This window comes from Entelurus aequoreus, linkage group LG01 (assembly GCF_033978785.1).
Source record: "Entelurus aequoreus isolate RoL-2023_Sb linkage group LG01, RoL_Eaeq_v1.1, whole genome shotgun sequence".
Lineage (NCBI taxonomy): Eukaryota > Metazoa > Chordata > Actinopteri > Syngnathiformes > Syngnathidae > Entelurus > Entelurus aequoreus.
In genome coordinates this window covers 83,498,089-83,522,643 of record NC_084731.1, presented here as the reverse complement: position 1 = coordinate 83,522,643, position 24,555 = coordinate 83,498,089, and the positions used below count along the sequence as shown (strand labels likewise).

Genomic DNA, 24,555 nt, shown 5'->3' with positions numbered 1-24,555 from the left:
TTTCTGCCGTGGTTTCTGCATCTTGGGGACACGACCGCCGCAAACATGCGACCTGTTCGCAAAACTTCTTATTGTGTCTGTTTTTATGGTTAGGCATTGATTGTTTTATATCTTTGACTTAGACAAAATTTATTGAGCCACAAGGGAAATTGTTCCACACAGTAGCTTAGTTTCAAAGGATGGAAAGGATAATGCAGGTATTAAGTAGACTAAAACTGTACAATAGTAGCAATAAAAAATATAACATATATGTAATATTTATACATTATATATACAGTATATATTATATTTTTATATAATGTACACAGGTGTACTCCGCCTTCCACCCGAATGCAGCTGAGATAGGCTCCAGCACACCCCGCGCCCCGAAAGAGACAAGCGGTAGAAAATGGATACAGTATATACCAAATCCCAATTACCATGTACAATATTACAGTATATGTAAAGGCTGCAGCATAATACAGAGAGTAGATGCAGCAGAAAATAGACATTATATACAAAGAGAGTTAGCTAACATAGAAGCGGTCAGGTAATAGACAGATATCATCTATTGCTGCATGGCGAGTGATTATACAGCTGGATGGAGTGCGGAATGAAGGAGTTGTTGCTTTTTATTGGTTATGGATACATGTTGATTAAACGTTCAGGACAAGTGTCAGAAATGGGGTTAGGAACAAGTGATTGCAGCAAATTCCTTAGAGGTGATGGACAGCTGGGCAGCGCCTGAAAAGCTGCAGCCTGCCACCGTAGCCCCCACTCCTTCCCCTCTGTTGCAAGTCCTAAGTTGTATATTGTAATATGTATATGTGCTTTGCAATGGAGTTTTTTTCCCACTTCAGGGGGGCCAGTCTAGATTGTATTGTTTTTTACTCATCCTCCCCCAGCGTTTACGCTTTTCCCATCTTTTACTGCGCGCCGTGTGGCGACCCATCATCGTTCCTGTTCTGTAACCCTGTACACGGTTTGTTTGTCTAACCTTGAACGGGTTTGTGCTGAAAACAAAGTTTTGTTGTACTTGTGCAATGACAATAAAGACCTACCTACCTACCTTGATCCAGATCACCGTCTGCATACAAGAAGTATGACCTCGTGAATGTCTGCTTATTTGTTTTCTTATGGCACAGATTATAATAAATGCAACATGTGTTATTTTGACCCTTTTATAAAATACTACAATATACACTACCGTTCAAAAGTTTGGGGTCACCCAAACAATTTTGTGGAATAGCCTTAATTTCTAAGAAAGTTCTCTTTTTCTGGCCATTTTGAGCGTTTAATTGACCCCACAAATGTGATGCTCCAGAAACTCAATCTGCTCAAAGGAAGGTCATTTTTGTAGCTTCTGTAACGAGCTTAACTGTTTTCAGATGTGTGAACATGATTGCACAAGGGTTTTCTAATCATCAATTAGCCTTCTGAGCCAATGAGCAAACACATTGCACCATTAGAACACAGGAGTGATAGTGGCTGGAAATGGGCCTCTATACACCTATGTAGATATTGCACCAAAAACCAGACATTTGCAGCTAGAATAGTCATTTACCACATTAGCAATGTATAGAGTGTATTTCTTTAAAGTTAAGACTAGTTTAAAGTTATCTTCATTGAAAAGTACAGTGCTTTTCCTTCAAAAATAAGGACATTTCAATGTGACCCCAAACTTTTGAACAGTAGTGTATATAGTTCACTGGTTTACAATAAGAAGATTTGTGTTTGTAATATTGCGTTTTCATGCCTCACCTTTTACTATATCTTAATTTTTAAAAATGCACATTACATAATGACTTTTTTTTGTCACTATGTATTTAAAATGGATTTCAAGGTACAGTTCTGCAAACTGACTGATAATGTTCACTAGTTTTGGCTTTAGGATATTAAGAGAGGAAATTCAGAACAAACTACTAACTGCACATAAGCAGAACTTATTTTTTCTCAGTAGAGGCTGTTCTTTAATTCTGGCACAAAAGCAATCAATCAAAATTGATATTAAACAATCCTGTTGTGAAGACTTTTACATCATGTAAAGTCAGCATCAGTGCACTGGTCCACAAGAGGAGAGACCGTCTGCAGCTGAAGCCTGAAAGAAAAAGAGGAAAAAAAGAGAGAATTTGAGCCCCTCTGGAAGTTACTGGATTCATCCCCGTCACAGCTAATCGTATTCCCCGGGTTGAGAGTATCATTAAAGAGCCGAAATAACAAAGTGGCAAAAAGTGAAACACAGTGCAGAAGACTGATTTGAGAGCACAGCGGTGGGCGGATTAAGGGAGGATGTTCATTTGTGACATATTGGAGTTCAGAGAAGCCTGCTAAAGACAAAAATGATTTCAAAAGTTCTGCACAGAGAAAACAGACCTTGTTGCTACTATACTGCAGGTGTCCGTTATAAACATTACAGAAGCTGTTCAAACCTTGCTATTAATAGGGAGAAACAATATATCAATTACACTGTTATGATCCGCTGCCCGGATCATGTTCTGTTTGGTTTTTGGACTCCCTCAGTTCCTGTTTTGTGCACCCCTGGGTTTGTTTTCAGTTACCATGGGTGCTTATTGTCTTCACATGTCTCTGATTGGTGTTCGGGACGCTCACCTGTTTCCCGAGCACTATTTAATACTTCCTTTGCCGATCAGTCGGTCTGGCTCCCTAATTTGCTACAAGCAACAGTTAACGACGATTTGATTCCTGTTTTTTTGTATATCAATCATTCAATCAATGTTTACTTATATAGCCCTAAATCACGAGTGTCTCAAAGGGCTGCACAAGCCACAACGACATCCTCGGTTGAGATCCCACATCAGGGCAAGAAAAAACTCAACCCAATGGGATATTATATAGCATATATAGTATATTAGCTTCCACATTAAGCTCCTTTTTGTTTGCTAGCTCCCACGCTAGCCCCCTTAGCTTTTGCCTTCTGTGCTATGAGCACACTTTTGTTTGTTCCCGCCTGATTTATTGCTAAAATAAATAATTTCCTACCGACACGCTGTGTCCGAAGTCCGTCTGCATTTTGGGAGAACGACCCCCGCATCACTACGCGACCCGGTCGTTACAGTAGGAAGCCAGCCTGACTGACCGGCAAAGGCAGGACTAAATAGTGCTTTGATTAGTGCTCACGAAACAGGTGAGCGTCCCGAACACCAATCAGAGACAGGTGAAGACAATAAGAACCCATGGTAAGAGAAAAAGAACCCAGGGGTGCACAAAACAGGAACTGAGGGAGTCCAAAAACCAAACAGAACATGATCCAGGCAGCGGATCATAACAAACATATCTATATTTAACTGCTGACTTGATCGGGTTCGTATTTTAGTATTCATCTTCATGTTCAAGTTCAGGTATGTGAGCAGGGAAACTCCTGTAGAGATTCCACGCATTCTGCACGTTTCACCCGAGTGGAGATCAGTGCGAGTGTGAGATTCGGAAACATGCAGTCGATGGTATCTGTGTCCTGACTGTACAATGACTTTGTGACTCGGTAATCTGTTGCTGCTGTCCCCAGCAGGGCACAACATATACAATTAAACATGGCTAAGTCATCGTTTTTCTTTTTATTATTTAGATTTAAGATTTTTAACTGGGATGTCTGGATTTGGCAATTACTTTATGAGTAACAAATCAATAATATTCATTAGTCTAAGCCGGTGGCCCTCAAGCTGTGGCAGTTGTAACTACACAATGATGAAATACATTTCAAATGTATGCGTGCGGCATCTTTTTGCACGTGTGCAGACTCTGTTTGCATATTGAATAAACAGCTCAGCAACCCTCCTCCTTTGTGATTGAGCCCACTGTCCCTTGGTTAGGCCCTATCTGAGGGAACATGTGTGTACCGTAAGAAGAAGATTAGAGTCTTCAAAGAAAATAACCTGATATTACTGTATATTGTCACTTTTTGTAAATGTTTTACATTATATCCTACAGTATTAAACGATGACATTACTATTTATTATGAAGTCGTGTGAGCATGTCAAAATTGTGATCTTTAACTACAAATTTTAACAACTTGATGTCATTTAAAAAAAAGTAAATTTATTATTATTATATATATATATATATATATATATATATATATATATATATATATATATATATATATATATATATATATATATATATATATATATATATATATATATATATATATGTATGTATGTATGTATGTGTGGGAAAAAATCACAAGACTATTTCATCTCTACAGGCCTGTTTCATGAGGGGTTTCCTCAATCCTAAAGAGATTTAATCTCCTGAGGATTGAGGAAACCCCTCATGAAACAGGCCTGTAGAGATGAAATAGTCTTGTGATTTTTTCCCACACATACATATTACGCTCTACCACGGTATCGAGCACTATTTTTTGGATAATCTAATTAAGACAAATATATATATATATATATATATATATATATATATATATATATATATATATATATATATATATATATATATATATATATATATATATATATATATATATATATATACATATGTATATACTGTATTTATAATATATTATTATATCATTATTTATTATTTTTATTATATCATTATCATTATTATGACATTTTTAAACACTTTTATGACTTTTTCAATATATTTAAAAATATATATATATATTTGGATTGGCAAAATGTTTTTCTGGATATATTTTCCCCAGGTAATTGCAATAATGCATTTTATAGACATATTTAATATGATAAAAAAAGTAGCTATTTTATCTATGCTCTGATGTTGTAGTGCCTAAGTCACAAACGCGATTCTAAAATGTGTTATGTTTTTGTCTTCACTTGATAAGGAATGCAATAATGGGTTATTTTGTCTGAACTTAAGACTTTAAAGCAGAGGTGTCAAAGTCGTTTTCACTGAGGGCCACAATACAGTTATGTTTGGTCCCGTAAAAAAAATATGGTAAGTTGCAATAATTTCACCTCAAAATGTAGTGTACATTACTGTAAATTGAAAAACAGTACTGCTGTTTTTATGGTTAAAAAAAAAAAAAAAAGGCAGCTCAGTTGCCAGAATTTTACTGTAAAATGTACTTCTTTTTTAACTGTAAATAAAAAATACTGCAATTTTACAGTACAATTTTGGCACCTGAGCTGCCAGTTAGTTTTTTGTTTTTTTTACCACAACTGTAGATTTTTTGGTGTATTACTGTAAATGCCAAAACGGCACCACGGTATATTACAGCACAAATGTACAGGTTTTATCATTTAGAAAAAAATACTGTAGAAACCACAATCAATTTCACAATTTTACCATGAAATCTATTGCTACTTTTACATTGCACAATTTGATGGATAACTTGCTTTGAAATCATTATTATTAGTATTTATTTCTATTAAAAAAAAACGGTTTGAATGTTTGATAATATATTTTTGCATAATTAGACAATATTAAAGTTAACATAATTTGCGATTACATGGAGTACATACATTTTTTTAAGAAAGAATACAATTAGGAAGAAAAGTTACAGTACTTTATTGATACATATTATTTGCAGGCTTTCGAGGGCCAAATAAAATGAAGTGGCCGGCCACATTTGGCCACCGGGCCTTGAGTTTGCTTCAAAGAGTATTCTTTTGCAGAAGGGACACAGTTGGACAGTAACAGTTCCCTCTGATTGGGTCTGACACGACACAGTAGGTGTATAAAGTGACCAATCAAAAAGGAGGGGAGTTGCAGAGGCCGTGTATTTTCAGTGCCAAAAGGAGGCGCATGCGTATTGTGGAGGGGGGCGTGGTCGGCGCACCTCCTGCAGGAAGGGAGTGTGTATGGCCAGGCTTCGAAGCCCAGCTGACAGGTGAGTAGATTGCCCAGCTGGGGATGGTTATCTAATCACCTGTCTCCTTTATCAGCAGCGTCCGAGGCCATGAGGGGGAACGCTGAGGAGAGAAGGGAAGAAAAAAACCACACGAGCGAGAAGGAGGCCATTATAAACATCAAAATAAAAGACTTGTTTGAACCTGGACTTCGGGCTCCCGCAGATTCTGTCGGTCCCAGGAGAACCCACACACAGAGACTTTCACAGTATAAAAACAGAGGAACACTTCACTAGCGCAAACACGCAAAGTATTGTTTTTACCCGAAAGTATCTTGGCACTCTTTTCAATTCCTACATGAGTCTTCCCATCGCAGACTTTTATCCATGAAAATATGGAGAAGCTGCTGATGGTGTGGCTACGGAGACAAAAATCCAACCACCAGCGTAAAACCAACGTAATCTCAGAATTTCTCTAATGTAAACGTTGTACAATAATATTACGTAACTTCATAAAACTATTGTAGTAGTTAATTACATTGTATTGTTTCTCATACAATGTTTCTTAACTAAAATAAATACATTTCAATGGCCGACACTGATATGAGATACAAGTGTTTTGAGTTAGGAGCTCAGTCATAGAACCAATACACTATATTGCCAAAAGTATTTGGTCACCCATCCAAATGATGAGAATCAGGTGTCCTAAACACTTGGCCCGGCCACAGGTGTATAAAATCAAACACTTAGGCATGGAGACTGTTTCTACAAACATTTGTGAAAGAATGGGCCGCGCTCGGGAGCTCAGTGATTTCCAGCGTGGAACTGTCAAATACAGTCGTGAAATTTCCTCACTCCTAAATATTCCAAAGTCAACTGTCGGCTTTATTATAAGAAAAGTGAAGAGTTTGGGAACAACAGCAACTCAGCCACGAAGTGGTAGGCCACGTAAACTGACAGAGAGGGGTCAGCGGATGCTGAAGCGCATAGTGCAAAGAGGTCGCCGACTTTCTCCACAGTCAGTTGCTACAGAGCTCCAAACTTCATGTGACCTTCCAATTAGCCCACGTACAGTATGCAGAGAGCTTCATGGAATGTGTTTCCATGGCTGAGCAGCTGAATCTAAGCCATACATCACCAAGTCCAATGCAAAGCGTCGGATGCAGTGGTGTAAAGCACGTCGCCACTGGACTCTAGAGCAGTGGAGATGTGTTCTCTGGAGTGATGAATCACGCTTTTCCATCTGGCAATCTGATGGACGAGTCTGGGTTTGGAGGTTGCCAGGAGAACGGTACATTTCGGACTGCATTGTGCCGAGTGTGAAATTTGGTGGAGGAGGAATTATGGTGTGGGGTTGTTTTTCAGGAGTTGGGCTTGGCCCCTTAGTTCCAGTGAAAGAAACTTTGAATGTTCCAGGATACCATAACATTTTGGACAATTCCATCACTCTGCCAACCTTGTGGGAACAGTTTGGAGCGGGCCCCTTCCTCTTCCAACATGACTGTGCACAAAGCAAGGTCCATAAAGACATGGATGACAGAGACTGGTGTGAATGAACTTGACTGGCCTGCACAGAGTCCTGACCTGAACCCGATAGAACACCTTTGGGATGAATTAGAATGGAGACTGAGAGCCAGGCCTTCTCGACCAACATCAGTGTGTGACCTCACCAATGCGCTTTTGGAAGAATGGTCGAAAATTCCTATAAACACACTCCGCAACCTTGTGGACAGCCTTCCCAGAAGAGTTGAAGCTGTAATAGCTGCAAAAGGTGGACTGACATCATATTGAACCCTATGGGTTAGGAATGGGATGGTACTTCAAGTTCATATGTGAGTCAAGGCAGGTGGCCAAATACTTTTGGCAATATAGTGTACGTTAAGGTACTACTGTATACACTTTTACTTCTGGTTGAAACGTAACTGACCCGTTTTTTTTTTGTTTTTTTTACCATTGACAATTATTTGTCAACATTAAAGTGACTAAAACAGGCAAGCAAGGACGAGTATTCAGATGTATTGGAGCTCACGCTACTCTTTGCCATACTCACACCGACTCCAGTACGTCCAGATGCTGCTTTTTTGTGTCCATAAAACGGAGCAAAGCCAGCATCCGAGCACATGCGCCTGGTTTCAAATGATTCCAGATGCCTGGTGTGATTTATCTCTTGATGTTGCGGCTTGATCTAATCCACAAATCCACCGTAGAGTTCCACTTTGCTCATGTCCAATCACAGCAATAGATTGTGTCCTTCTGCGGTGTGCCGAGCACCCTCGGAGGGCTCCGATACAGTCATGTGGCCGTCCATCATTCTCGAAAGCTTAAATCGAGGCCGCCTCTCCCCTGCACACTTGATGAATCGGCAGCCATTCAAAAGATCATTTGAACGCCGTTGGCCGTGCCTCACATTCTCTTGACCCCTGCTGTGTCGGGTCCCCTGTTTGGTCAGCGTGCCCTTAAGTCGTCGTTCATCAGATCTTAGGAGACCAAGGCGAGTTAAAAGGAGACTGATGGATGTACTGCACTGAGCATTGAACGGATTCTAGTCGTCGTAGACAGCAGAGATTGGGTTTAAATGATCACATAGTACAGTAATCGTGTTTATCGGCATTTTGCCCACTGCCTTCTATACATTGAGAAGTCAACATGAGCAACTCCATCGTCTATCCATTAGATTAGAATTGATATCATTCCATCTCCATTGTTGGGGTCCCTGTAGGTGGGGCAAGAGGTTCCCGCGTACCTGCTGCGTCCGACTCAAGTGGGGCATACTCTCCTGGGGGAGGGGTTTGGCTTGTGGTGGCCCGGTTGCTCGTGGGGCGAGGCGGTCTTCCCGTTCGGCTGCGGGGAGTCTTTGAGTGTCCCGTTTTTCTGCCCCGCATGGGGCAACTTCACTGGTTTTGTGCATACATACCGTATATTACCAAATGAATTGCAGACGAAACTGAAACTTACAGAACTACTTCCATTTGGAGCCTTCCGTTCTGTCCTGAGGGACAAACAGCGAGAGACGTTTGCACAGTGCCTGTGTTTTTAAAGATGTAAATCTCTGTTGTTTTACACTTCTCTTATGTATTTTAAAATGTATGTCTTAATGTATTTATTTTGAAACTGCTCTGTGACATGTGCTGTTGACCTCTTGGCCAGGTCACCCTTGTGAAAGAGATCTTGATCTCAATGGGTTTTCTTATCTGGTTAAATAAAGGTTCTAAATAGTAGCCCGGGCGTTTATTTCACAAAATGGGGTCAGACCCCGGGCGGCTATTAGGACATGGGCGGTTATTTGCACAAGGCTTTTATTTATTTTTGCACCAGCCTGCACCAGGCCATTATTTGGTTACAATGGTTACTGTCCAGTATTTTTTTTTTCGAACAAAAAACTTTAAATGTAAAAGCTATTGTAAACATACAAACAAAAAAACAAGAGATCAACATGAGGTAGGCTATCAAAAGACAAGAGATCAACAAGGCCTCAACATGGCAGTAGTGCAACAATTGTCAAATAGAAAACCAATACTAAAAATAAATAACGTTTTTAAATAAAGCAGCCTACCGGGGAAAAATAAAATTATGGTACCAAGTACTCAAGTATAAAACCCACCATCAAAACAGAACAATAATACTGTAACAATCCCATGAATGTAGGCTCATAGACTTCTTCGTTTGTCTTGTCTTTAATATACAAGATGCAATGTAACCACACAACAGCTCCAATGTGAGTCTCTCCTCTTTCCCGGCAAAACTCGAACCAACACTTCCTATCAACAATGTCACTTCCCTAACTTCCCCGGAAGTCCCGCCCCCCAGTCAAAGCCATTGGCTAACACCCCGTAGCCAGCCGCTACATCACTGTCACTTAATCAAATAAAGGCTACAGTACTCCAAGTTTTAAATAAAGCAGCATACGTGATGTATCCACTGACACAAATTAGCATCAAGCTCGTCGCTCACTTTCTTCCTACCTCCACCAGATAAGCGAGTCTGTTTTCCATCGATTGCCGACTGAGATAGTAGTTATCCCTTTTTTTGTTTCCATTCTCGTACACGTTTTGGGTCAACGTTAAACTGCCTGGCCGCTGCCAAATCCGAATTCTGCTCCGCATATTTCACAACCGCTAGCTTGAACTTTAAGTCAAACTTTCTGTTCTTCTTCCCCCTTAAAGTATTCCCGTCCATCAGTTGTGGTGTACCGGTATCCTGTTCATTCAACTCACTGCTACTGTTGCTTGCCATGCTGAAACTTTTCCTCGTGGGTTTGTTGTTGTCGTTGAGTGTGTGTTGCGCTATACTGCAATATGTTGATTACCCAGAATCCTCACGTAACGTCTGCTGTTACCGTAATTACCAGAATTACTGCACCTTTGCTTTTCCTTTTAGCTTATAAATTGGGTTTAAGGAAATCAATATGATTTTAATCTAAATTATGCAAATAACAGCCCATGGGCGGTTATTAGGAAGAGGCGTTTAATTCACAAAATGGGGTCAGACCCCGGGCGGCTATTAGGACATGGGCGGTTATTTGCACAAGGGCGTTTATTTGGTAATATACGGTACATTTACGCACACATAGGTATATACCAGGGGTGCTCATTACGTCGATCGCGAGCTACCGGTCGATCGCGGAGGGTGTGTCAGTCGTTCGCCAGCCAGGCATTAAAAAAATAGTCCTAAAAATGAGCGATCATAAATCTTCACTATGACGTCACTTTCATCACTTGATTGACATTCACGGCACCCGAGGGTCTTCTGAGATGACGCTGGCTGCTGCCAGCTCATTATTAAGAAAAAAATTACCGACAGGAAGGCGAGAAACACTTTTTATTTCAACAGACTCTGGCGCCGTACCTGTCGTCAAAACTCCAAAGGCCGACTGCACAGTTCCTGCCTTCACAATAAAAGCTCTGCTTCATCCTGCCTGCGCTAAGAGTCTCAGAAAGCTGGCGTGCACAAGCTAGCAAGCTACGGAGTTTGCCGCCAATGTATTTCTTGTAAAGTGTATACAAAGGAGTACGGAAGCTGGACAAATAAGATGCCAAAAACCAACCACTTTCATGTGGTATAGGACAGAAAGGAGGACTTTTTTTCTCCTCCATTTGAAAATGCGGACGTTATCAGCACCACTGTCTGATTCCAATCAATGCAAGTCATCAGAATCAGGTAATACACCAACTTATATTCTTGTCTTCATGAAAGAAAGGAATCTATATGTGTTAAACATGCTTGCATTATCATTAAACACCTTTAACTTGTTAACAATATTAACTATATGTGTTAAACATGCTTGTATTATCTTTAAACACCTTTAACTTGTTAACAATATAACTACGTATATGTGTTAAACATGCTTGTATCATCATTAAACACCTTTAACTTGTTAACAATATTAACTATATGTGTTAAACATGCTTGCATTATCTTTAAACACCTTTAACATGTTAACAATATTAACTATATGTATTAAACATTCTTGTATTATCATTAAACACCTTTAATTTATTAACAATATTAACTATATGTGTTAAACATGCTTGCATTATCATTAAACACATTTAACTTGTTAACAAAAACATATATTTCATAAATAAGTAAATATAAATTATATATATGAATGAGGTAGATCCCCACGACTTGATCAATTGAAAAGTAGCTCGCCTGCAGAAAAAGTGTGAGCACCCCTGGTATATACGCCCACACATATGTACACAAATACCGTACAGTACATACATACACACATTCACCGTACAAATAAACATATATACATACTGTATGTGGCTGCGAAGGACATGTAAAAAAAATATATATATATGGATAAACACTTTTCAAGTCAAGGCCTTGTTCCAACAGAGAAGCTTTCCCATTTACCCAGGTAAATAAAGTTCCTCTTGAGTTTCCACCAAAAACTACCCTTGTAGATTTAGTTTTTTAGGAACTATTTTAAGTTCCTAGTAGCGAGGCGGGACTCTCAATTAGTTCTGGGAACTTTAGAGGAGTGTGGGCTGCACTCTCGACCACTGATTGTTTAAACACAGTTAGGGGTGTTTCTAGAACTAACTATTCTAAGCTTCATCCGCCATTACAGTATCATTGTTTATGTAAACGATCGTGCAGTTTCGTGCTGTTTATTATTCTTTTTGTATTTGTATTTTTTTATTTTAATTTTTTTATTAAATCAACATTAAAAAAAACACAATATACACTTTCAATTAGTGCATCAACCCAAAAAACCTGCCTCCCCCATCCACACCCACTCACACAAAAGGGGTTGTTTCTTTCTGCTACCAATATTCTGGTTCCCACAACATAGACAACACGGTCTGCAAGGGACACAGTCCCTGAAGCACACATGATCTAGTGGACCTGCTGGTCCACTAACATTTTCATTAATTACTATTTTTTATGTAATTGTTTTTATATTGTTTTACTTTCTTTTTTATCCAAGAAAATGTGTTTTATTTATTTATCTTATTTTATTTTTTAAAAAAGGACCTTATCTTCACCAGACCAGGTTGTCAATGAAATTAGATTTGTTTAAAGGGTTTTTAAAACCAGGTCCAGTCCAGTGTTTATTATTCTTTACAAACCTCATTTCAATATGCAAAGCTACAAGAAGTGGACAGACTATTTTAAAAGTATTTCCAGAGGACTATAAAGTACCCACTTGCAAGCGGCGAGGTAAGCGGATTACTTACCTGACTTAAATCACATCAAATATTCACTATTTACTTTGTTACATGTTGTAAAAGTAGTCGATTGTGTAGTTATTCATCTCAACCCGATTGAAGCCAGTGCTAATACTAACGCTACAGCGGATGCGTTTATGTTGTCCCCGTGGAATAAACACTGACATTCTTTATTTATATGTTGTTATTTACAGCTGAAATGGACCTGACTCTCATGAATTCAGCATTTGCTGAGAGGCGGACTTTCTGACATTCTGACTTTAGACGCTGTGGATAAAAGCCTGGCTGACTTTTTATGTAAAATAAACCGTTTTGTATATTATTGCTCTGTATTTGATTTACTTACACTTAAGTAAAAGAAATACGACCAAAGATTGTCTGTTTATTTACATGGTTGGTATCAGTGAAGAAAATGTCAAAAACCACTCCTCCGTAATACGTCATCAGCCTGATTTGTGTAATTTACCCTTAACTGTGAAATGAAGTTGACACACAAACCCCTACAGGGTGGCTCAGCAACCCGTGGCTCTTTAGCGCCGCCCTAGTGGCTCCCTGGACCTCCTTCAGAGATGTGTGAAAATGGAAAAAAATGAAGAAAAAAATACATTTTTTGTTTTAATATGGTTACTGTAGGAGAACAAACATGACACAAACCTTCCTAATTGTTAGAAATCCGACTGTTTATGTTATTTGGCGAGCGCCGTTTTGTCCTACTAATTTCACCAATCCTTGAACTCATTGTAGTTTGTTTACATGTATAACTTTCTCCGATGCTGCCACAGAAAGACGTTGTATTGTGCCACTCCTTCTTTGTGTCATTTTGTCCACCACAAAGGTGAGCTTTGTTGATGTTATTGACTTGTTGGAGTGCTAATCAGGCATATTTGTTCAGTGCATGCCATCACCGTCACAATGTTCTGCCCTGCAGCACGTTGCGGAACATTATGGGCAGTGTTTGCAAGTCGGCTTTTTATAAGCGACTTCAGGCTCGTTGTTTTTTTTTGGAAGTCACTCGAAAATTTTGTGAGTCGTCGGTTATGGTTTTCTGTGTTCGTTTTTGATCGAATGGTTGCTTATTTGGACTTGCTTTACTGTCACCACAATAAAGCAAAACACAAGTGCACCGAAAGTCTGTCTTTTCTTCACACTGGTTTTTGTACCCTCAAACACACTGACACACGGTATAGCTCTGTTGGTAGAGTGGCCGTGCCAGCAACTTGAGGGTTCCAGGTTCGATCCCCGCTTCTGCCATCCTAGTCACTGCTGTTGTGTCCTTGGGCTAGACATTTTACCCACCTGCTCCCAGTGTCACCCACACTGGTTTAAAAATGAAATTTAGATATTGGGTTTCACAATGTAAAGCGCTTTGAGTCACTAGAGAAACGCACTATATAAATATAATTCACTTCACTCCACACACATGACCCATGTGCAACTACTCCAGAGCCCACACTTTCAGAAACAAGTGACGAGACAAAGTAAGGATTAGTGGCAGTAAGGGGGAAAACTTAATAAGAAACATAAATTTAAATAATTATATTTTAATGGGAGAAAGAGAGTGCACTAAAGATTAGCCCTGAAATTGTCTTGAGGGCTTTTAAAATAACCACCTGCCGATAATGCAAGCGTGTGATACCTGTTCATCATGCTAATACCAAGAAGCAGGAAAAAGCCCAACAAGACACATTAATGAGCTAAAAAAAAGCCTCCACGTAACTTGTCACACAAATCAGAGCTGTTCATCATCTTCGTGAATTTATTGGAACTACTTCAACAAACAGTGACGTTTAAATACACCTTACTGCATTATTTACTTCCACCTAGGGTTGTACGGTATACCGGTACTAATTAAGAACCACGGTACTAATGAATTAAAAACAGTACTATATTGCTTCTGAAAAATACCAGTGATTTATAAAAAAAATTTTCGGACTTGACGGCGCACCGTCGTGACATTGCTGGTGAAATGAGCATGTTAAGCAATGCTTACGCACGGTGTACTTACAAGCAGACAAACTGTGGAGACATAAGAGGGCGAATGGACGTATTTTGGCTTAAAAACAAAAGATAAAGGAGAAACTTTTCAACCTGAAGCGCCACTCTAGAAGAGGTGGTTTGAACATGGCTAGCTAGCTAGCGGCTAACGTACATCCGCTGTCAGCAGTGTTTTGGCTAATTCCAAACGACTAATCCTTGCCTAAATTGCGTCAAATAAAATTTGTTTCTTACAAATATCATCCCTGCAGGACGAGGAATAGCCAAACATGCTTCATTATACACCGCAGGAGAATATAATAGCTAACCGCTAACAGCAAGCTAGTGCTCCTGAATGTAAACAAATGCCATGGGTGGATCGACACAGACAACAGTCGATACTAAAATGATTACATCAATATTTTTTACGATCTCAAAATCTAATGTCATTTTTTAATTGTTTATAAAGTCAGGAAATATGTCCCTGGACACAATAGAACTTTACTTTGGACCAGTGTATGACCCTGTAACTACTTGGTATTGGATTAATACCAACATTTGAAGTATCACCCTAAACGTATGTAAAATATCAAAAAACAGACGTATAGGTACTTATTATTATTTTAACAGAAGTGTAGGTAGAACATTTAACTATAAAGAGAATAAATACATAAAATACATCAAATAAATTAAAATCACAACTCTCATGCCAAAGAGTAAAAATATGTTTTAAGACATGATTTAAAATTCATTAAAGAGGGAGCCGTTTGAATAGCAAGAGGGATATTGTTCCAAAGTTTTGGAGCCACAGCAGAAAATGCACGATCACCTCTGGATTTTAAACAGGTTTTTGGGACGACAAGAATAAACTGATCAGTTGACCTCAGAGACCTTGTGGGGGTGTGCATTTTTAAAAGGTCTGACATATATTGTGGCGCTAATCCGTTAAGATAATTAAAAACAAACAACAATATTTTAAAATGAATTCTAAAATGAACTGGGAGCCAGGATGCTAAAATGGGGGTAATGTGTTCATGTTTTTTAGTGCCAGTTAAAATGGTAAATGGGTCATACTTGTATAGCGCTTTTCTACCTTCAAGGTACACAAAGCGCTTTGACACTATTTCCATCAACCATTACACCCATTCACACACTGATGGTGGGAGCTGCCATGCAAGGCCCTAACCACGACCCATCAGGAGCAAGGGTGAAGTGTCTTGCTCAAAGACACAACGGACGTGACGAGGTTGGTAGAAGGTGGGGATTGAACCAGGAACCCTCAGTTTGCTGGCACGGCCACTCTCCCAACTGTGCCACGCCGTCCCCAACCAATAAGCGAGCAGCATCATTTTGGACTAACTGCAATCGAGCGATTGAGGCCTGGTTCATACCAACGTAGAGGGAGTTGCAGTAGTCCAAACGTGATGAAATAAAAGCATGTATTACCCGCTCAAAGTCGTTAAAAGATATAACTGATCAAATTTTTGCTAAAAGTCTTAGATGATAAAAACTAGATCTTACAACGGAGTTAACCTGCTGCTCCAATTTAAGATCATTGTCGAACTTAAAACCAAGATTTGTGACTGTTGTTTTTCAATTAGGCATCAGGGGGTCCAATCACTGGGGGAGGAGCATTCTGTTTGACTTTGGAGTCAAATAAAATGATTTTTCTAATTATTATTTTAAGGGGTTTTTACTATTGAAATAACTTTTGAGTGATTTTCTAGTATGTATTCTACATTATGTGGATAACTGCCCAGTGAATAATCACATAAGTGGTGCCACATTTAAAAATAACTAAATGCATATTGAGGCGTTTGTCAAAAAAAAAATCCCTGTCGTTTTGAGTAACGACAGCTGGGTTTCAGGCTTGTGTATAAAATAATAACGTAGGCTTTTTGCTCGTTTGTCTGCATTTGAATCCAGGTTTCAAATCCCAAGAGTGAACATGAAAAATACATGAAAGCACATGGAAAAAAAAGTGGGCAGCACATTAAACCATTGTATTATTGCCGTCCCAAGTCTCAGCCAGCTGCTGTGGGAACTAAAAGCGTTGGTTTTTCTAAGTATATCCTAAATCCTTATTCGACTGTGTTTTGAATTATAAACGAGGCTCGGGTGGATTATGCTTCAGACACCTGCACCTTTGGACATCGGAAGACTGCAGCCACATTCCGCAAATCCCTGAGATTTGCCTCTGGCATTTAATTAATCCAAATGGAAAACAATATGGACTTAATCAACTGTGACATCTCTAGATTCTCTCTGGGGAGCAACGCTTATTGTCTCTCTGTATTAACTCAATTTTAATCATGATCCGATTGGACTGAACCGTACTGGCATCAGATGCTCTGTCACTATGTTGAATAAGGACATCTTAGCCTGGCAGAAGATGAGGAAGAACAGCATGATGACTCCTCATTTGGTGTTTTGGGTATAGTGCCAGCCAATCTGAGCAGTTTTAAAACGAAAGCTCCACTATTGTCACCCTCAAAACTTTGACTTCTTTTGTCCAAAAATAAATTGTATCTGTTCTCTTTAGTGGTGGGCCGTCAGGGCCAGCGAAGCCTTCTCTGCTGATTAATAAAAGTTAATTTTAATTTACTTTCCATAAAGTATTCATCTTATTCTCTTCATGTCTTATTAGGCTCCAGTGTTGCTTGTTTTTAGGGTAGAGTTTTTATCCAATCAGAATTCAGCTAAGTTGTTGCCAGCGTTGTGTGAATTGTGCCGGTTGATAGACAGTTGCGATCGCCAATCAGATGACGAGTTGTTGACAGTAGCCCATCTAGGTAGCCTTACGTTAAACGTGACTGTGATTGGATTTTCACTTGTCACTCCCAAGTGAGTATCCAATCACAAGTTTTCATTTGCGAAAAGCAGGAAGTGAACCCGGCCAGCGGAGAAATCATCGGTACTCACTTAAAGTTAAAGTTAAAGTACCCATGATTGTCACACACACACTAGGTGTGGTGAGATGTGTCCTCTGCATTTGACCCATCCCCTTGTTCACCCCCTGGGAGGTGAGGGGAGCAGTGGGCAGCAGCGGTGGCCACGCCCGGGAATCATTTTTGGTGATTCAACCCCCAATTCCAACCCTTGATGCTGAGTGCCAAGCAGGGAGGTAATGGGTCCACTTTTGTAGTCTTTGGTATGACTCGCCCGGGGTTTGAACTCACAACCTACCGATCTCAGGGCGGACACTCTAACCACTAAGCAACTGAGTAGTACTCACAAAGAAGGAGAGCAAAACATGAGTTTAAATATTTGTATTTATTAATTTAGTTTTTTTTTTTACAATAATTGTAATTTTGACAGTACCAGGTAAGATATGTTTTAAATGCTTTATTGATTTTTAAATGTGCCGAAATATTTTGGTGATTCAATGCCCAGGAGTGCACAAGTGTGTTTCTGTGTAGTATTTCTCCAGCCGTGGCCATGTGGTGACATAAATTATGGTATTTTGAGGGGGTATTTATTAAAGTCAGACATCACTGAAGGCCTAGGTAGGAAACGCACAACCCGCCACTGGTTCTCTTAGTGTACTCTAAGTCCCCAGAGTAGTTCAGGCCAGACGTGCTACAAAGGACTACCACAGAGTTTAAGCTTATTCACAGGAAAATACCTGATCTAAATATCCCTAACACAGAACTTAGAGCTTTATCACACTCATCCTATGACCTTAAAAGCTTGCCTCAGGGTTTGATGAACGAAACATTGTGAAATCCTCTCCTAAATACTCTTTGCATTAGTCCACAGAACATGTTCTCTTGTACTATCTGCAAGTGTATGCCGCTTGCATCGAGTTGTTGGAGTAACACTGGACTAGTGTTGTAACAATACCAATATTTTGGTACCGGTACTAAAATGTTTTCGATACTTTTTGGTACTTTTCTAAATAAAGGGGACCACAAAAAATTGCATTATTGGCTTTATGTTAACAAAAAATCTTAGGGTACATTAAACATATGTTTCTTATTGCAGTTAAATCCTTATATAAAATAGTGAACATACAAGACAACTTGTCTTTTATTAGTAAGTAAACAAACAACGGCTCCTAATTAGTCTGCTGACGTATGCAGTAACGCATTGTGTCATTTATCATTCTATTTTTTTGTCAACATTATTAAGGACAAGTGGTGGAAAATTAATTATTAATCTACTTGTTCATTTACTGTAAATATCTGCTTACTTTCTCTTTTAACATGTTCTATCTACACTTCTGTTAAAATGTAATAATCACTTATTTTTCTGTTGTTTGATACTTTACATTAGTTTTGGATGACACCACAAATTTGGGTATCAATCCGATACCAAGTAGTTACAGGATCATACATTGGTCATATTCAAAATCTTCATGTGTCCAGGGACATATTTCCTGAGTTTATAAACATAATATATATATTTTTTAAACGAAATAAGATGTTGTGATGCCAAAAAAAAACGACGGAATCATAGTAGTATCAACTAGATCAGTGACTGTACTTGATATCATTATAGTGGATGTCAGGTGTAGATCCACCCATGGCGTTTGTTTACAGTTTGATGCCGGTGAGCTACGGTGTGTAGTGAAGCATGTTTAGCTATTCCTCGTCCTGCAGGGATACTTGTAAGAAACATACTTTATTTGTCGCCATGGAGACCAGGATTAGTGATTTACAAGTCGCTAAAACACTGCAGACGGCGGATGGACGTTAGCTGCTAGCTAGCTAGCCATGTCTTAAAGCACCTCTTCCTGAGGGTGTTTCAGTGTTATAACTTCACCTTTATCTTTAGTTTTTAAGACAAAATGCGTCCGTTCTCCCTTTTCAGTCTGCACACTGTGTCTGCTTGTAAGTACTCCGTGACTGTGCGCTGCCGAACATGCTCCTCTGCTCGTAAAACCAGCAATGTCATGACGTGACGACGACGCGGGCGCGGGGGGGGACCGGTACTATTCAGAGGCAACATAGTACCGAATATGATTAAGTAGTATCGCAGTACTATACTAATACCAGTATACCGTACAACCCTACACTGGACTAACTAAGGTGAGTATAGTCGTTTACGATTTGACACGCTTTTTAAAGCTGGGAAGGAAGGAGAGGACATTTGATAACCAACTAGAAGGTGACTCAATAGAAAAATACAGCACCTGATCCGGGTCAACAACGACGTATTTCTCTCTCAGACTGACATTTACATGTTCTGTGTATGGCAGGCAGACAGACACGGGATGTGTTTATATAATTCCACACAAGCTCGCAGACTGTACAGAATTACGCTGTATTATGGTTGGCACTACAACAGTAGCAAGGACAAGTAAAACATATAAAACCGCTCAACAGTGCTCAAGGATTTGACAAAGTTAAACTTTTAAAGAGTAGCGGTGCTTTTTGCATGAACCTTTTCAAATTGACTTTCCCCCAATTGATGTAGTTATGTTGGAGGTAAAACCGGTGACATAAATAATTTATTTCATAATTCAGTTTAAATTGAAAAATGTCTTGGATCACAAATACATTCTGAATCTGAAATGGAACGAATTGTGAGTTGTTGTAAGGTCCGCACCCTAGTGATGTGTGACAGATACAACACCGGCAAACATTTTAATGGCTCCGTACACAACAACAAATTGGGGAGACCTGAGACCTTTCAGGTCTTTTTTATTGCCTTTGAAGATCATGCAACAGAATGTTCATTATAAAAGTTATCCATCCATCCATTTTCTACAGCAGAGGTGTCAAAGTCGTTTTCACTGAGGGCCTCGTCGCAGTTATGTTTGGCCCCAGAGGGCCGCTTCTAACGGTGAATACTATTATTACACAATTTTTTAATGCATTTTAATAGTAGATTTTTTTAATAACTAAAATTTTAAAAAATATATGGTAAGTAGCAATAATTTCACCTGTATATTACTGTAAATGGAAAAAGAGTACTGCTGTTTTTATGGTTAAAAAAAAAGGCAGCTCAGTTGCCAGAATTTTACTGTAAAAAGAACATTTAGTTTTTTACTGTAAATAAAAAAAATTATGCAATTTTACAGTAAAGTTTGGCACCTGAGCTGCCAGTTTATTTGTTGTTTTTTTCCGCAAATCAACAACTGTAGATTTTTCGGTGTATTACTGTAAATGCCAAAACGGCACCACAATGTATTACAGTAAAAAAAAAAAGTAGTTTTTTTTATTTAGAGAAAAATGCTGTAAAAAAACACAGTCAATTTCACAATTTTACCATGAAATCTATTGCTACTTTTACATTGCACAATTTGATGGATAACTTGATTTGAAATCATTTTTCTTAGTATTTATTTCAATTTAAAAAATGGTTTGAATATTTGATCATATATTTATGTATAATTAGACAATATTTAAGTTGACATAATTTGTGATTACATGGAGTACATGTATTTTTTTTCTCCCAAAATAGACAGAAAGAAAATACATTTAGTAAGAAAATTTACAGTACTTTATTGATACATATTATTTCCAGGCTTTCGAGGGCCAAATAAAATGAAGTGACGGGCCACATCTGACAATCACTACATTTGGGGCATCTCCAAGTGGATCTACTATGATTTTCTGACTCATAAATGCTGTTAAGATATTGGATACTCGTGTTAAACCATGTCAAGGCATCATATCATAAGGTTCATGTATTTGGGCGTGAACTTGCACGCAATTTTTGATGTCTCTGCCTGCTGTGTTTTGCAGACTGGCTACGTTGTGACGCCACAGCGATTAACTATTTGGACATTATGAGCCAGACGGGGAGGAGCTCTGTATGACGCCAGCTGAGTTTGAGGAAACACAGTAAAAGGTACGATGAAGTGCTATTTTATCTAAACTTGGCACGTGCATAATAACACTGAGGTGTGACATGCAGCTTTTTTCCCCCGCATATCTGTGTTAATCGGAGACTGTGCAGATGTACTCAATGTTGTAACCGGATGAGTCTATCTATTGTTTGGAAGAAAAATAGCAGTGGCGCTCGTCTTTAAGATATACATTTAAGAGTGTACATTTTCAAAATATACATTTGGATACTTTTGGGGCATGGTTTCATTTGCAGACACACGCAGAAAGTACGTCATAAATGTGAATGTGGAACAAAATTTATGGAAAGTTTAAACGAAGCATATCTAATAACATGTCATCTGGACCACGAGGAGGTGTTTTAAATTTCAATTAAAACCAGAATACTGTATTTACTGTATTTTAAATGCCCCAATGGTCTTGGCTTATCGTGATATTATATATTTTGTATTCCTTATTTTTATTAATGATACAAAATAATAATAAAAGTGATACTATTATTATGATAGTAATGGTCTTCTTATGTTTCGTAGCGGCTTTTATCATACGAGTGAGTCTTTGTGGCCCCGGCAGTCCTGCTGCACTGGCTTCCTGACCATTGCCAAAGTCCGGACACACACTCATGGGGAGGCGTCGTTCCAATATTACGCCCCCAGCATGGGCCTCAAGGATTTTGAGAATGTTGCATTTTTTAAAAACAAGCTCAAGACCTACCTGTTAGACTCGACGTTGAACTACCGTATTTTTCGGACTATAAGTCGCAGTTTTTTTCATAGTTTGGCCGGGGGTGCGACTTATATTCAGGAGCGACTTATGTGTGAAATTATTAACACATTACCGTAAAATATCAGATAATATTATTTAGCTCATTCACGTAAGAGGCTAGACGTGTAACATTTCATCGGATTTAGCGATTAGGAGTGACAGATTGTTTGGTAAACGTATAGCATGTTCTATATGTTATAGTTATTTGAATGACTCTTACCATAATATGTTACGTTAACATACCAGGCACGTTCTCACTTGGTTATTTATGCGTCATATAACATACACTTATTCAGCCTGTTGTTCACTATTCTTTATTTATTTTAAATTGCTATGTCTATTCTTGGTGTTGGGTTTTATCAAATACATTTCCCCCAAAAATGTGACTTATATATGTTTTTTTCCTTCTTTATAATGCATTTTCGGCCGGTGTGACTTATACTCCGGAGCGTCTTATACTCCGAAAAATACGGTACTCATTTGTTATTTTTGTATTTTACTATCTTTTTAATCTCATCATTTATCTAGTCTTTATTAGCATTTATTAAGTATTCATCAATTGTATTTCCTTTTTAATTGAAGATATAGAAAAAAAATCTTATTTTCAAATGTTACTGCATTTATTCTAATATCCTATTTTACCTTTACCACAAGGTATTTTATTTTCCAGCGTTTCCTCAGCAGTAGCCTGTGGCTCTGTCTCGTGGGCTCCTTGGCGAGGCGGCTCTTTAGTCCCTAGCTTTGTGCTCTGGGTTGGTGTCCTGGCCTGTCGGCAGCTGCTGGTGCAGTTGGCACCCTGAGATAGTGTCACCTGGCGTCTTGGATTTCAGCAACATGAGTGGCTGGGGGTCGACTATTTGAGACAGAAGGGGGACTGTTATTTAAATATTTTTGGGCTGTTATATTAAAGAGGGCTTTATAGGCAAAGTTGATGAATCCCAATTACCCACATTGTTGGCTACCTCGTAATAGCAGTTTTTCCACTATTTAGAACACACATAAAAGAAAAAGGTGTGTTCTTGTCTCACATAGGGATTGTGGAGGATAGACGCAAATCCCCCAAAATGTAGTTTTTCCTAGGTAGACTATGCGATCAAGTTGGCAACCTAAAATGTTGAAAGAGCCATATTGGACCAAAAAACAAATGGTAAATGTGTTATACTTGTATAGCGCTTTTCTACCTTCAAGGTACTCAAAGCGCTTTGACACTATTTCCACATTCACCCATTCACACACACATTCACACACTGATGGCGGGAGCTGCCATGCAAGGTGCTAACCACGTCCCATCAGGAGCAAGGGTAAAGTGTCTTGCTCAAGGACACAACGGACGTGACTAGGTTGGTAGAAAGTGGGGATCGAACTAGGAACCCTCAGGTTGCTAGCACGGCCACTCTCCCAAAAGCCTTCTATATACGTCTTATAATGAAGGCAACACATGACGTAAGTGTCTATATTGGCTATAATAGCCTACTATCAAAATTACAGAAATGTCGACATTTTATATTTATTCTACAAAATTTTACTACATTAGAAACCATTAGTAAATCAGAGGCTACTCAGAAGGTGAGATAACTCCTGGATATGATGGCCAAAATAATGGCCAAAGGTATAGATGTGTGTGTCCAAGTTAAAGGAAACGGCAGACTATCTTCTTCTAATAAATGTATTACAATCTTTGGCAAGCTAGTTAATGTTTGTTGTGGTCTGGAACAACATGGCACACAAAGAACTATCTGAAATGCAGCCAATATTACATACAGATAATGTGTCATGAGACATGCAAAACTGAATTATATACAAAGAGGATAAAAGTCAAGGTTATTAATTGAGCTCAAAAATACCTACAAATGAGGCATAATGATGCAATATGTACATACAGCTAGCCAAAATGGCATGTTAGCATAGATTAGCTTGCAGTCATGCACTGACCAAATATGCCTGATTGGCACTCCAACAAGTCAATAACATCAACAAAGCGCACCTTTGTGCATTCACACACAGCATACAACTTTTGGTGGACAAAATGAGACAAAGAAGGAGTGGAAGATTTTACATGTAAACAAACTGTTGCATCACAGTCCACACTATGGTGAGTTCAAGAACCGCCAAAATTATTAGGACAAAACGCTTTTCACCAAATACTCTCATCAGTGAAAGCATACACACAAACATATTAAACAGTGGGCATTCTAACAATTGGGAAGGTTTGTGTCATGTTTGTCCTCACACAAAAAAACATACTAAAACAAAAAAATATTCCCCCCCCCATCTTTTTCCATTTTCAATCCTTTTTAAAAAATGCTCCAGGGAGCCACTAGGGCGGCACTAAAGAGCCGCATGCGGCTCGAAAGCCGCGGGTTGCTGACCCTCGGACTCGTACATCAATAGCAAAACTAGTGGTACTTGCATGATATCGTGCCACCATCCACAGCGTGTCCTTCACTTTGGCTATGCAGCTAAAATCAAAAAATAAAACAAAACCACACAAGAAGATCAATTTCCCACTTTTATGAGTTTGCCGTGGACAGTTTGAGACCCTCGCAACCTGCTTCTTATGATTTTACTGGCAGATAAATTC

The 24,555-nt window shown here is 38.9% G+C and overlaps 1 long non-coding RNA gene across 1 annotated transcript in view; it reads right to left on the bottom strand.

Moving 5' to 3' along the window:
* Positions 1-2,000: 2,000 nt before the first annotated feature.
* LOC133643082 (uncharacterized) overlaps positions 2,001-24,555 on the bottom strand; it is a 45,417-nt gene continuing 22,862 nt past the window's right edge. Inside the window, exon 3 of the long non-coding RNA XR_009824648.1 lies at positions 2,001-2,077. This is a non-coding gene — a long non-coding RNA (uncharacterized LOC133643082). The remainder of the gene's footprint in view (positions 2,078-24,555) is intronic.